The sequence below is a fragment of the Gobius niger genome (assembly GCF_951799975.1).
Source record: "Gobius niger genome assembly, chromosome: 13".
NCBI lineage: Eukaryota > Metazoa > Chordata > Actinopteri > Gobiiformes > Gobiidae > Gobius > Gobius niger.
The window spans coordinates 5,489,312-5,505,547 of NC_136864.1; the positions used below are offsets into that span (position 1 = coordinate 5,489,312).

The following is a 16,236-nucleotide window of genomic DNA, read 5'->3' on the forward strand; positions in this document are numbered from 1 at the left end:
TCCTTTAGGATTGTGGCCAAAAAGGGTGCTCTGCTAAGACATTTTAAGGTACTTTAACCTCTTAACTCCCGCCTGAACCGAGAGGATCTTTTTCCTCACGTCATCAGATTTTTTTTCCATCATTTTTTTGTTGGGTATTCAACTCATCTTTGTAACTTTTTTGTCATTTTTTCATCTATTTTTTGTATTTTTTGTCAAATTTTTTAGCACATTTTTGTAATTTTTTAATCACATTTTTTTTTTTTGTCACATTTCTGTCATTTTTTGTCAATTTTTTATCAAATTTTTGTAATGTTTTTGTCACATTTTGGTCATTTTTTTTGTCCATTTTTTATCCTTTTTTTGTCAATTTTTTATCAAATTTCTGTTAAGTTTTTGTCACATTTTTGTATTTTTTTTAATTTATTTTTTTGTCACATTTTTGTCATTTTTTCTTCCATTTTTCATCAATTTTTCGTCACTTTTTGTCACATTTCCATCATTGTTTTCGTCTCAGTTTTTTTCCAGAAGCTTTTGGACTAAAGCCAAACTGGAGAACATGTGCTCGGTTCAGGTGGGAGGTAAGGGGTTAACAGGCCTTTGATCTCTGATTTGGGTCATAATATTTCTCAAAATCATCTCGAGGGCCAGAGTTTGATGATGGAGGGCCGGTTTTAACCCCTGAGCCTGACGTTGGCCAACCTTGGCATAGGGGGCAAAATCACACCATGGAGGTCGGCCTGTCACGATAACAAATTTGAAGTTCGACATATTGAGGCAGGAAAGTATCGCGATAAACGATATTATTGTCTCCAACGATAAGAGATACTGTCAACTCTCAGGCATAAAAATAACAGAAAACCTTTGTACTAAAAGTGCATAAACATGTCCTACAAAACCACACAAGCTGCACTAAACATGAAATATAATGAAACTCAATTTTTACAAAGAAGAAATCGGGGGAAATCCTAATAAATAAATACAGACGATAAACATCGAGCCCAAAAATATATAGTTTATCTGTTATTTATTGAACGATAAGTCGATATAGTAATTATCGTGACAGTCCTGTGTGGAGCGGAAGAACTTCACCGAGAACTCTGTATATCGACCGGTAAATCGAGAGCTCCCTCTTAATGGTCTCAACGTATATCGAGCTCTTCCACCTACATTAAGCACTCAAAGAGCTTTACCACAACAGTCCGATAACGTATCACTGCAAATAGGCAATATTTCGAAAAATGTTGGGTAATATTCAGTAGCAGTTCATTACAAGTACAGATACTACTTGCTAGGGCTGTCCCGATAACTACTATATCGACTTTTGGTTCAATAAATAACAGATTAAGGATATATTTTAGCTCGATATTTATCGTCTGTACATTTATTAGCACAAGCAAAACTTTGATTTCCAGCTGAAGCAAATGGAGTGTCAATATATTTCATGTTTATTGCAGCTTGTGTGGTGTTTTAGGACATGATGATGAACAAAGGTTTACTGTCACTTTTATGCCTGAGAGTCGACAGTGTCCAGTGTCGTTAGAGTCGGTCAATAATATCGTTTATCGCGATACTTTCCTGCCTCGATATATCGAACTGGGCTGGGACAAAATATTGGATTGGACTTGGATCGCAATACTTTGAGCTGCAATACCAAGTATTGATACTTCATCAAGTATCGCAATTCTTTCAATACTTGTGTTTGGAGGATTTTTTTTTATCACACACTCCTTTTTGTTCCAGTAACAGTTTCAATCTAATTTTTTAATTTCAGAAAATGGCAAATGACACAATTTAACCTCTTACCACCCGCCTAAGCCAAATGCATTCTGTCCTCTTTGGCTATAGGCCCGTGTAACACCTCATTTGAAATTTATTTTTATTTTTTTCAATTTTGTCACATTTTTATTGCGTTTTTGTCATTTTTTTGTTGAATTTTTGTCACTTTTTGGTTGAGTTTTTGTCACTTTTTTGTTGAGTTTTTGTCACTTTTTTGTTGAATTTTTGTCTCTATTTTGTTGCGTTTACATCCTTGTTTTCTTCTCATTTTTTGTGGCTGTTTTGGTGCTTTCTTCCCAAGAAGCTTTCTGATTAGGGTAAAGCCAAACTGGAGAAAATGGAATTTGTTCAGGTGGGAGTTAAGAGGTTTAGGTAAACATGTCACTTGTTATAATTACTTACTGTATTGCAACATGTATCGGATCGGCCCGAGTATCGTGATACGTATCGGATCGTGACAAAAGTGGATCCTCCCAGCCCTAATAAACAGCCAACGTTAGCTTAAAGCAGGGGTAGGCAACGTCAGGCCCGGGGGCCAAATCCGGCCCTCCGGCACAGAACCTCTGGCCCTCAAGATGATTTTGAGAAACATTAGTACACAAATCACAGTGTACTTTTAACATTATTAGAGTTAAATGGGAGAAAAAAGGTAGAAATACTGTCATTACACCCAATTAGGTCAAAATACTGGCGTTTGAAAGAAGTGCACTGGAAAAAGAAGAATCGTTTTAAGGAAGAAATGACATAAATCTACTTAAATTAACAGATTAAATCTAAGGTTTGAGTTGATTTGGTCTGATCTTAGATGAGATAAAACCTCTAGTAGTTGTTATTCCCTTAATTCAGATAATTTTGTGTCATTTCAAGTGAAAAATTATTATTTTTCTGATTCCAAGTGGGTTTTATTCTTGTTCCATTGGCGCTAGCGTTTGTATCTTGGCTTAGTTCAAACCTACTCAAATTCAACATAGAAGAACTTTAATTCAAGCAATTTCAAGTAATTTATCTCATGATGGTAATTTTTCCAGTGTTGTGCTTTACTTTGGGCTAATAATCAGTGGCTTCGGCCCTCGGTCTATTTACAATAAAGAACATCGGCCTCCACCAAGAAAACTTGCCAACCCCTGGCTTAAAGGGACTGTACGGAGTTTAAAAAGTTAAAATTAAGTATGTTCCAGTCATGTCCTAATGTGTAGGATGAGCCCAGACCTGTTCACCACAACTGCCTCTAAAATCCTGCACTGTCACTCAAAAACTTCGGGTCCAAAGTGCCGTCATGCACGAGCTTAATATTGAAGCTGCAGTTACGCATAAGACCTGAGGTGGCAGCAGTGAGCATAAAATGACCCATTTGCATCGGAAAAAAAGTGTTCAGAATATTAACTTTGAAGCTTCAAACACATGAAGATCACAACAAAGTTCACGAGCTGCTCGACAACACGACAGGGACCACATTTTCTGGCTGTACATATGGACAGCGCCACCTACTGTGTGGAGTGCGCATTACAAGGCCCGAAAAGAGACTAAACTCTGCCAACTTCAATCTATTTTTGTTCTTTTTGTTGCTTTTTTTTCTATTATATCTCTCTTTCAAATACTGTGGAGTAAAAGTAATCATGGTGAATATAGGATATAGGCCAATGCTGGAGTAGTATTGGTCAAACTTGAGCTGCTCAGAGACACATGCGGCGGTGAAGCAGGTGCACGTTTAGGTCGATCTGAATGAACAGGAGCTAATGCAGACGCGAGCCGACAGCTGCCTCGCCCCCAATTATCTCCAAAACAAACAACGGATGCAGGAAACGCACTGATGTGATAAGACGGAGGCCGGCTATAGGATTTTAATGCATTTAAATTTGATGTTCTTTGTTATTTTACACTCAGTTTAGACAAAGTTAAGTCCACTTTAAACCATTTTGGACCCGTTTTAGTCCCTGGTTTATGTGAAGATCTTGAGAAACACGAATTATAATGATGCTCCAAACTGATATTAAAGCGTGTGCCACTTCCTGTCGGTGTCCTATAAGGAAGTGAAACTGTAGAGCTCCACAGTCCCGCCCCTTGCAGTCTTGTTGCTCCGGACCGGAAGCAAAAAATCCCTGTCTACACGGCCGTCGATTTTCCAAAAATTCAAATATCAAGAGTTTAACGTCACCGCAAAAGCTAATCAGCTATGTAGCAATTCGTGACCATAAAATGTTTCATTTCAATCCAAAAAGAAGACGACATGTTGAAGAAAAGGCAAAGGTACAAGGCTGTGACATCATTCACTTCCTGACTATAGAAACTCCGTATCCCAAGAACCATTGCAACGAGGTTTTCAGCAAACACTGTGAGTTTCTTTTACAGTTTTGTTTCTTATAGTAAGACAGAAGGTTTAGTTTTACCTGCTTGACTAGTTTCGATCACTTCTGAGCAGGGGCGTCGGACTGGGGGGGTAAAGGGTACTGAGTACCCAGGGCCCAGAGCAGGGTAGGGGCCCTCAATAATGCTGCAAAAAGCGTTATGTATTGTACTTTCTAAGTTTCTTCATAATTGATACTATAAGAACTGAACAACCGGGCTAAAATACAATGGTTGCTACACAGAATTTTGCACAAACAATAATGATGGATAATATCTCAGGGCCCTGACACCCCTTTAAAAATGTGCCAAATGGTTCAGCCCACACACCGGCGTTCAGCGCCGTGCGCTTCAGCTCAGCAGTGACTTGATGAGGTGGACTCTGTAATGTAATGACACAGAGCTATGAGGAAAGACAGGTATTAGTCTGGCCTCGCTCTTATGTGCTTTTATTAAACACTAGCCTGTTCTAGCGGACCTTAGAGGAAACTTTCTTGTCATAAATGACAGTTAAACATGAGGTGAGGTGAGTCCTGCTTCTGCCTGCGCTGAGGATCGTGCAGAGTCAGAGACAGAGCTCCTTCTCTCCTCGTTTTAACCTCTAAAGTTTCTCTTTCCTCATATTTATTGTAATTGAGCCATCAGGCCAATACAGTGACAAAAGCCACAGGTCGCGCACGCCGTTTTCGCCGAATTAATTATGCTAATTAGCCGCGCGCATTTGGAGACACGTATTATAAATGCGCAGCTTTGGAGACAAGTCAACATGGTTCTAGTGAAAGGTGGAGCTCGTGCCATTTAGTCTATTCCAGCGTAACTTTTTACAACAACAATTTACTGATTATACACTTAAAGGTATAGGCTTCAAATATGGTGAGACTAAATCAGACTGAAGCCCTTGAGTTTTTTGTTCAGGCCTGTGGGCCACAGAGACATCATAGTATCATCATTTTTTGTAAAATAGCATTTTAATGCCTATTTTAAAGTCACACATGTGCTACTCTCAGCACAAATATCCTCTGTCCCTGGTGCAGTCCTGTTTAATGTGATCTGCTAATAATCATTATGCTCTACCTTAAACTAGCCATTTCAATTGGCCCAATTAAAGTAGAATAGTCCACCCTAATCTAAATATCTATGTCACCACAGGGTTAAAGGTTATTCAATTTCTGTAACTGAATCCAAATCAGATGAAATTTCAAGTCAAACATGGACTTGAAACAAACAAACAAACAAACAAACAAACAAACAAACAAACAAATAAACAAACAAACCATGGCCAAAGTACCCATTGGATTGGATGTGTGTTTGTATATGAAGCACTTTTTTGGCCAACCCATTTTTTCGCTTAGTTAAGGTGTATATAATAAAGTTATAATAGAATATAAATGAACTGCGCTGTCAAACCACTAAACCACTGTCATGTGGTCAAAGAACATAGAATATGAAATGTGAATTTCAAATGGGGGGGGGTCCACCAAGATAGTTTGTACCCAGGGCCCAGAATTTGGTGCTACGCCCCTGCTTCTGAGGAAGATCACAGGAAGTGATCGAAACTAGTCAAGCAGGTAAAACTAAACCTTCTGTCTTACTATAACAAACAAAACTGTAATAGTCTTAACCTAAGAAGACAGTATGAACTTTCTACAAAGAGTTTCTTTTACTTTGCAGACAAAAGTTCTATATTATTTCACTATTAAACAATCTGAATCCTGCTAATGGGAATAAAAATGATCGGTGGTTTGTTTAATTGTATCGTTGGGAACATATTTTTGATCCATCTGACGTTTTTCTTACTCTCAGTGTTAGATATGGATAAAACGTCAACTATCTGCCTGCATTATGTTTGAATACATTGTTTATAATATGTTTTCTACATTACAATAAATAAACACGTATGGGAACGTGAAGCTCCACCAATCAAAAGCCTCGTAGTAGATCATGGGACTCCCGAGCATCCTGGGTAATGTAGTTCTAGGACGAAGGCTCGCAGTTAAACTGTATTTTTTCGTAAACTAGATCGATCTCATACGTGCTTTTTTCACCTGCATCTGACTTTGCGGTCGCTTTATAACCACAGAGCTGGATTCAGCCCAAGCTGACGTAGTTACAGAGTTAAAGACTTTATTCCAAATCAATACGGTCTCAAAGCAACGGGAATTTCACTTCCGGACCGGAGAGGAGGCGGGACTGTGGAGCTCTATAAACATCACAAAAGAGGCCAAACTAAAGAAAGCTGGTACAATCTTTAGCCAAATCTTAAATATAATTGTGTCAACGATGTTTTAGCAAAAATTGTGTCTAATGTGTCTTAACATTAATGCACTAAAAGCAGCATCCTTGTTCCTCCCTGTTCCTCATTACAACCTGATATTACACACCCTTCAGTCGCACTGTAGTTTCAAAGTGCCCTTGATATGGAGTTTGCAAGTTTGAGCACGCACTGAATATATTATTAAAACAGGCCTCAACCCAAATGATATCAATATTTATGGCCTGTCATCGCAATCGTTGAGAAGAACAGATTATACAAGAGAACAGGAGCCGTCAGTTTGAATTAATAGGCCACAAATTACTTCTGAGAATGAGACTGGCCTACTTTCAAAACTGGGACTGAATGATAGATCGCCTAATTCTTACAATATCACATAGAAGCTCCGATATACAGTGTATTAAAACGCCAAGGAGAAACTTCACTTAAACAACAAAAACAGATAGTAAAGATCAGTACAGCCTAAGTAGCTTTGACGAGACTTTAGTGAGTCATCAACAAGTGAATTTCTCCGTTGTGAGATCAATACGTTCATTTGATGAGCTCATTTGTGCCTGTCTGGTCCTCACCTGTGCCCTCAGTCACGTAAACACAGCACAGACGGCGTTAGCATTTAGCCTCTCCTCCTCTATAGCTCCAAAAAAGGTCAAGATAGAAGCTACCGAGCTCTTCCACGTTCTCCCTATTTAATTTCTGAGCGGATAAAAAGGGGAACTATATTGTAAGGCGTAATAATACCAGGAGTAGTTCAACATCCGCGCAGTAAAGTGAAGATATTACAGCGCGGATGTCGTTTACGTGACTGAGGGCACACGTGAAGACCAGACAGGTACAAATGAACTCATCTAAGCTCAGGTAAGAACATATCTCTGTGTGGAAAAATCACCTTCACTCCAAAGCAACTCCTGCTTCAAAGCCAAACCACTGCTCTGGCCGACCCCGTCAGACCTCAGGAGCTCAGCACTGGTCGGTACTTGGATGGGAGACCGTTTGGAAACAGTAGGAAGCCTGGGTGAATGGAGTGAGTGACTGGTTGGCAGTGATGGCGCAGATTAGCAGGCTCACTTCTGTCAGTCTGTCCCAGGGCAATAGCAGCTTACGGGTCGTCACAAAGGATGGGTCAGATGCAAATTGTATAATGACAAATAAAGCACCTTAACCTTAACCATCACCAAGTTTGGAGTGAATGAATAATGTACAGTGTCCAGAAAAGTGCTATATTACACCAATGCATGATCATGATTATTATTGCGCCCTTTGCTGGTGAAATGGGTGTTTTGTGAGAGTTTAACCTCTTACCACCCGCCAAAACCAAATGCATTCTCTCCTCTTTGCCATTGTCGTCACTTTTTATTTCCCTTATGTGTTTTGTCACTTTTTTAATGGCACTTTTGTTACTTTTTTGTCACTTTTTTTTGTTGGATTTTGCCTTTTTTCATTTTTTGCCGGATTTTTTTAAAAATATTTTTTGCTGGATTTTTGTCATTTTTCGCTGGATTTTTGTCTCTTTTTTTGCTGGATTTTTGTCATTTTTTTGCTGGATTTTTGCCATTTTTTGCTGGATTTTTGCCTCTTTTTTTGCTGGATTTTTGCCATTTATTGCTGGATTTTTGTCATTTTTTTTGCTGAATTTTTGTCATTTTTTTGCTGGATTTTTGTCATTTTTTTGCTGGATTTTTGCCATTTATTGCTGGATTTTTGTCTTTTTTTTGCTGGATTTTTGTCATTTTTCGCTGGATTTTTGCCTCTTTTTTTGCTGGATTTTCGTCATTTTTTTTGCTGGATTTTTGTCAATTTTTGCTGGATTTTTGTCATTTTTTTCTGGATTTTTTGTCACTTTTTGTCAATTTACATCCTCATTTTCTTCTCATTTTTTGTCGCCATTTTGAAGAAGCTTTCAGATTTGGAGAATTTGGAGAACCAGTGAAAACATGTTCAGGTGGGAGTTAAGAGTTAAGAGTTTAAACCACAACTGAAGCCTTGAGTTGCCTTGTGTATGAAATGTCCTTGAACAAATAAACATGTCTTGCCTTGTTCACTCCATTATGACTTAACAAGAAATCAGAGCGAACAATGAGGGATTAGAGCTGCTGCTTCCTTACTGTACTTTTCAACAACCCTGAAATATCCAAGATTTTCTGATGATTCTTTTACTTTTACTCCATTATTTGCCAAACAATCCATGGTGATCAGTTGACACTCATAGGTTTACTTTCTTCTACAGTGAGAAGTGACACCAGGCGCTCATTATTACGCTCTTACCACGCGATAATAGCCGTCCCTTCGCAGCAGACGCCACAGACAAGAAGCCAGGTTCACCACGTAATTAAAAATGAATGAGGATGAGATCATTCAGCGGCGTGCAGACTTTACCGTGTTGTTGAACGCGGCGCCAACAAGGACACGTTACGCGTAAAACTCAAGATAATGGGAGGACTGGGAGGACAAAAGGGGGGAGATCGGCCCCACTGGCGGTGTCCTAAAAAGCCAAATTATCTCAATACTCGCCTCCTTGTCTTCCCCGAGTGGGACGTCCTCGGAGTAAAATGAATGGGACGCGAATTCCCAGGGAGAGGAGGAAGATTGGGAAGGAACGCATCGAGCCGCAGCCGAAACCTTCGACAAACGCATCCCTTACAGTTGACATAATTACCCTCGTAAAAGACTGGGGCAGGTTTAAACTGGTCTTAATAGCTACGTGGCCTCGATAGCAACAACAAAAGGCAGCTAAACTTCGCGATGGTTTTGAAAAAGGCGACCCGCTCTCTCTCTCTCTCTCTCTCTCTCGACTATTGTTCGTGGAAACCGGAGCGCACCAAACGCGTTTTGTTTCTTTTTCTTGTAAACGCAACCGAACCATCGCGGCTAAAACCTTCGTGAACTAGTGTTTGGGTAGAAATGAAGTGGACTTACTTATAGGAGATAGTCCATCCAGGTATTTTTCTCCTCACTTTCCACTTTCTTTCCTCTGAAGCGTCGCAGCGCAGAGCACCGCCTCCGACGCTCCACTGGCCCCACCCCGAAGGCCTCCCCTGGGGCAGAGCAGGGGGGCAGAGCAGGGGGGTAGAGAGGGCCACCACCTCCACGCAGGATAATGACACTTAAAATATAGGACAATTTATTTTTGTGATTCTAGCTGCATTAAAAAACATTACTTTTTTGTCTTTTAACCTCTTAACCCCTTAACTCCCACCTGAACCGAGCACATTTTCTCCAGTTTGGCTTTACCCCAGTGCAAAAGCTTCTGGAAAAAAGCTGTGAAAAAAGCAACAAAACTGAGACGAAAACAATGATGGAAATGTGACAAAAAAGTGACGAAAAATTGATGAAAATGTGGCAAAAGTGTCACAAAAATGTCACAAGAAATTGACAAAAAAGGGTCGAAAAAATGACCAAAATTTGACCAAAATTTGACCCCAAAAAATGACAAATATTTGATAAAAAATGACAAAAAAATGATACAAAATTGACCAAAAAAATGACAAAAATGTGATAAAAAAATGACAACAATTTGATTAAAAATTGACAAAGAAAATGTCAAAAATGTGACCAAAAAATTACAAAAAATTGATAAAAAATTGTCCAAAAAAAATACAAGAATGTGACAAAAATGTGATAAAAATGTGACAAAAAAATGTCAAAAATTTGATTAAAAATTGACAAAGAAAATGTCAAAAATGTGACAAAAAATTACAAAAAATTGATAAAAAATTGACCCAAAAAAATGTGACAAAAAATGACAAAAAAAAATGACAAAAATTTTATACAAAATTTACCAAAAAAATGACAAAAATGTGACAAAAAAATTGACGAAAAAATGACAAAAAAGTTATAAAAATGAGTTGAATACCCAACAAAAAAATGATGGAAAAAAAATCTGATGACGTGAGGAAAAAGACCCTCTCGGTTCAGGCGGGAGTTAAGAGGTTAACCCCCATGTAGCAGTGAAGGACTAATAGTTGTTCTGTGGACAGTTACCCCCACCTGAGCTCTTGCTCTCTGCAGTTCATCCCGGGTCATCACAGGCTTCTTGGTAACAGCTGTGGTCAGTGCTGTCCCTGTTCGGTCAGTAAGTTTAGGAGGACGGCCGGTCTTGGTAGGTTTTTTTTATTTATTTTTTAAATTTGTTTATTACGGACATCACATGAACATTGGGCAAACCAGATGCAATGATTTTAGTGCGTTTGCAAAAGTGCTAATTTACAGCACCTGTCCATTAAAGCAACAACAGCACATATTAAAACAAGACATGCATGACACGCAAGTCATGACAACAGAAGATGTGTTTTAATTTCATCTTAAATGTGGTATCGTTTGTTTTTAGTTTCATGTCTGTTGGTAAATGATTCCAGAGCCGGGCTCTGACAGCTGAGAAGGCAGACAGACCAAAGCTCGATCTGAACATTGGAACAATACAATTACCATTGGTTACACCTCTTGTTGTAGCTCTGTTAGTACAGTTTATATGCACGGCTAATTCTGAATGTGGGAGTGAGTCAGAATTCAGACACTTAAAATATAGTTTAAGAGTGTTAAAATTAATAAAATTCTCAAAATTTAAGAATTTATACTTATGTATAATTTCACAGTGATGCCAGTGCCGGGGTTTCTTGTCAAAGACCTTAAGAGTTGTTTTTATTATTAGGATTGAGAGCAGACAAAAGGCTCTTAAGGTCATTGTAGAAACTGGAATCATGTGATGGGGGGGTTATAAAGTACAATTAAGTTAAATTTCATATTAAATGAAAGAGTGACATTTAATCCAAGACATTCAAGATTTACATTAAATTTAAGTTTCTCACACACATGCACTCTTTAATATAAACTAGTACACCAGTGATGCCAGACTCTTTCCATTCCTGGATGGTGGATTTAACTGTGAGAGATGTTTAAAGCTCTTTTTAAACCTAACCCAGCTTTATACTTCTCAGTAACTTTATCCCGGAACTGTCTGGTGTGTTCTTGGACTTCATGATGCTTCTGCCCCACAATAGTCTCTTAACAGACCTCTGAGACCATCACGTATTTGAACTGACATTAGATCACACACAGGTCGACTCTATTTAGGTCAACATGGGATCATTCAGAAATCAGGCAACTTCTGAAGGCAATTGGTTTCACTCAAAGGAAACTCCACACGTCCAGCGCGCGGATCAAGCCCAGGGCCTTCCGGGCGTGAAGCACGAGCACTAACCGCTGCGCCACCGTGCCACTAATTGCAAAGCTGGTAATAAGATTCTAATAACTTTATCAGGCAACTGCTGATTACTTTTTCGTAATATTTTGTCAGCTGCATGTCTTATACATGCCTTTCAGTCATGTGACTTTTGTTGTCATGGCGGCCATTTTGAATACCGAAGTAGCATTATGCAGTACTATAACATGTAACAATATCTGTAAGATCTCAATATCTCACAATGACAATATCTCAGAATGAAAATGAAAGACAACTGATTGATAATAGTGGTTTTTTGTACTCGTAATCATTGCTCTCGAAGAAAACAGTTAAAACACGGCCCCAGAGACGCACGTTTATGTGAAGAAACCAGTGTCAGTGTTTAAGACGTTAGCATGCTACCGGCTAGCATTTAGCTTCAACAGCTCAGCTCTGACCTCTCCAAGAAAACGCCCTAAACCACAAACATCTAGCCTTGGATACAACATGTGAGGTCAGAGCTGTGCTGTGACTATAGTATTTCCTCAGTGTTCAGAGATGTGAGCCACACATGTGTTTATCGTGTTGAAGCCATTGACTGTCAATGGTTGCTAACTGGTAGCATGCTAACATCTTGAGCAGCTTAAACACTGACTCATGTAACCCGTTCATAAGTAGTGACGGTATAATTACACAAAATTGTCCTTTTGTTTACTTGAATTTTGTCCATACCTGGTGTTTGATACACTGTGCAGACTTGGTCCTCCAGCCACTTCTTCTATGTTTTTGTTTCTTCTTCGTTGACTGTTGAGATGCCCCTCGTATATATTCGGGGTTTGACCCCTGCCTCTTCCCTTTGCAAATCTGATATTGGGAAGAGGTCAGTCATCCATTGTAATCCAATGTTTTAAGAGTCCGTTTGTCAATATTTTGCATTTATTTTCTTCTGGGAACATATTTAATTTGTATTTACGTTGATATTGAGCTTCATCCAAACCCGATGTTTTAATTTATCCATGTGAAGAAATGCGGGGAGATGCTAAGATTGTCCATTGTCTTCTCCCCTTTAGTTTGGGCTGGATCTTGTTAGTGGCACTTTCTGATTGTATTTTGTATATATTTTGCCAGAGTAAACGGAGACGCCTCCAAAAGTTACCGCTGTGTCTCGTGGCTTCTTAACACATCACAAACTGAATAAACTACACAACGCAGAAGTCCACCTGAGACCCTGTCAACATGACAAACTGTAAAAGTCACAGACAAAGGTTTTCTGTTTCCTCTTTGATGTGTTTAGTCTTCAGAGTGAAGCAGATCTTTAGTAAATCCTGCTGTAGCTCCACAGACAGAGCTGCTACGTCTGTGCCACATTTTCTGCTTATATCACATAAACGTGCGGCTCTGGGGAAGCGTTTTCTTCATGAGCAATGATTACGAGTACATAAAAAAGTCACCGTCAATCAGTTGTCTTTCATTTTCATCCTGAGCAGAGATGTTGCTACATGTTGTAGTACTGCATAATTCTACTTCGGTATTCCAAATGGGCGCTGATATGCGTGATGTCATTGGAAACACACTCAAAATATGACAGATATTTAGTGAAACAACCGGAAACTACAAAGTCTGGGGTAAAAACAGACATAATTTAGACTTTATCTCGTCTAAACAAGCAAACAATATTGTGGTGTATTGTCGGTTTTGTGGTAAACAAGACGTTCTGAAGTCTGATAGGGTGACTGACCACTTCAGAAAGTAGTAAAAGTGGGACACGTTGTGGGATGTGGTGGGACATGAAGTGACGGACTTGAAAAATTCTCTCACACTTGGTAAAAGCTGCCATGCAAACCATTTTATGTGATGTTTCAGACCCCCATCTGGCCTTCAGACGGTCCCAAGCAGGTCTCCTCAGTTCCATCGGTCTTGTCTCTGGCTCTTTGGCTCCTAAAAGTTACCACTGAACCTTTTCTTCTGCAGAGTTTGGGGAAAGGAGGCGGTGTTGTGTCACAAAACGGTCCCACGCTCACACCCAAACATTCGTGACGAGACAGAGAGAGAGACGCTGCGGGGATTAGTGGCTCAAAGGGAGTTTATGGTGCAGTAAAAGAGCAAGTCTGGGCCCGACGATCTCAAACATTTAGATCCAAGCACTAGATATAAAACCTCTTTCATTTTACTTCATGAAACAACGTAGCCGAGGATTAGATTGTATTTTTTTTACTCATTTGACAATATTGGATTTAGCATTTCGTTTAACCTCTTAACTCCCGCCTGAACCGAGAGGATCTTTTTCCTCACGTCATCAGATTTTTTTCCATAATTTTTGGGTGTTCAACTCATTTTAGCATTTTTTTTTTTGCAATTTTGTCATTTTTTGTCATTTTTTTGTAATTTTAAGTCACATTTTTGTAAATTTTTTTGTCACATTTTTATCACATTTTTGTCATTTTTTGTCACATTTTTGTCATTTTTTGTCACATGACTGAAAGGCATTTTGCACATTTTTGCATATTTAGCTTAGACATTTGACAGTAAACAGTAATAATGTCATTAAAATCTTAACTCCCGCCTGAACCAAGAGCATTTTCTCCAGTTCAGCTTTACCCAAATCCTGTAGACCAGTGTAACACCTCATTTGAAAGCTAAGACCTACAAAACTAAATTGATCTTTTTCCGCACATCAGATTTTTTTTCATCACTTTCTCGATATTTTTTTGTCACTTTTTTGTCAAATTATTCACATTTTTTTGTCAAATTCTTATCATTTTTTTGTCAATTTTTTCCTCAATTTTTCGTCAAATTTTTCACACTTTTTTGTCAACTTTTTGTCCATTTTTGTCATTTTTTTATTTATTTTTTTTACATTTTTTGTCACTTTTTCGTCCATTTTTTCTCACTTTTTTGGTAAATGGTAAATGGTCTCAACTTATATTGCGCTTTTCCACCTACATTAGGCACTCAAAGCGCTTTACAGCAAGGATCCACTCACCCATTCATACACCAATGTACACAGACACTGGGGGCAATGTGGATGAAGTGTCTTGCCCAAGAACACAACGACAGTGTGCACCTTCTGTAGGCGGGATTCGAACCCCCGACCTTCCGATCATGAGACGACCCGCTCTACCATCTGCGCCCCCGTTTTTCACATTTTCATCCTTGTTTTAGTCTCAGTTTTGTTGCTATTTTCACACCTTTTTTCCAGAAGCTTTTGGACTGGGGTAAAGCCAAACTGGAGAAAATGTGCTCGGTTCAGGTGGGAGTTAAGGGGTTAAATATACACATCGTTATTCAAAACCTTTATTTTGGCCGAAACTTATAGAAAACAGTGGAGACCAGGAATAAGAAGCAACTGTTTATTTCCCAAAGACATTGCCATTGGTCATTTAAATCCAGCAATAAAATGAACAGACGTCAACAAAATCAAAATAACATTAAATCACCATTTTTAAACGTCGTCGTGAAAAACCATCATGTGATAAAGTTGGGACCAAACAGTGCAAAGCTGGGGAGTACCACCAAAAACCTTAATATCAGTTCATCCAGTGGGGCCTGAATGTAGCCCACAGTCGGCAGGAGAGAGACCGCAATCAGATATTCCCTTGAAAACAGCCAAACCGATGAGATTCAGAGCTTTCCTGCACCTCTACAGTCGTGTGAGAAGAACATTTTTATTTAGGGATATTTACATTTGGCCTAAACTAAAATGTGCACAGATTGCGAGAAAATTAACAAAAGCTTCCTTAGAGGTATCGCGTGTACTCCCCATGTGTTCAGAAATCTTTGTTGCTCATCGACTCCAAAAGTGGTTTATTATTAAAACTGATAAATTAACTGCACGGCTAACGACGGCTACAGTATTGCACACAACTTCCACATATCACGCATGATTTCAAAGCAGCTCCAAGTAACTTTTCTGGACTGTAAAGGACAAGTTGTTAAAAAAAAATGGACATCTTTGTGTATAATGATACAAGCCGGGTCTGAGGTTGTGAGATGAACATTTGGTAATTAGGAAAACAAGCAAAGCACCAAAGGGAAAGTATGAGAGGCTTCACTGTTTGCCTAAAGCTTGTATTATGTGTGAATGTGAGAGCCGCTTCACAAAAGGATGTATCAGCATGGCAGAGAGGGCAGTGCATCTCCATATTAAAGCCCCTAACCACACTTTTGACAATAGTGGGGTTAGAATTCTAGCTACAGAGGACTATTATTGTCAAAAATCTAGACTGGCTGGGTACTGTAAAAAAAAAAAAAAGTTTTAGACTGGTACTTTGATACTTGGTTTACGTTTACTGATATATGAACAATAATTTTATTGATGCCTATACTCAAATATTTGTCATCTAGAACCAGAAAACAATAATGTTAATCTATTCCATTAAATACACTTTCCTTTAAATGTGTATCATTTATTTGAGCTGAAACAAGCAAGTAACTTCCTTTAAAGGGATATTTCAGGATTTTGGACATAGGGCCTCATTTCCTAGTTATCCAGAGTGTTGTTGATTGCTGGAGCATTTTTTTATTTATTTTTTATTCATGCAGTCCTTGTATTTCAAGAGTTTAGTGGTGCTAGGCTAGTGCTAGGCTAGTGCATGTCTATGGTAACTACTAGCCTGCATTAAAAACAGTCTGACCCAAGCACAGTGCACCTGAGGCAAATCACTTATAACACCAGGCTACCCCACATAAATGTCTGTGTTGACTGAAT

At 38.9% G+C, this 16,236-nt stretch overlaps 1 protein-coding gene across 1 annotated transcript in view; it reads right to left on the reverse strand.

The window, feature by feature from the left end:
* Positions 1–16,236, reverse strand: part of copa (COPI coat complex subunit alpha) — a 198,761-nt gene that overhangs the window by 133,712 nt on the left and 48,813 nt on the right. The gene's annotated exons all lie outside the window — the stretch shown is intronic.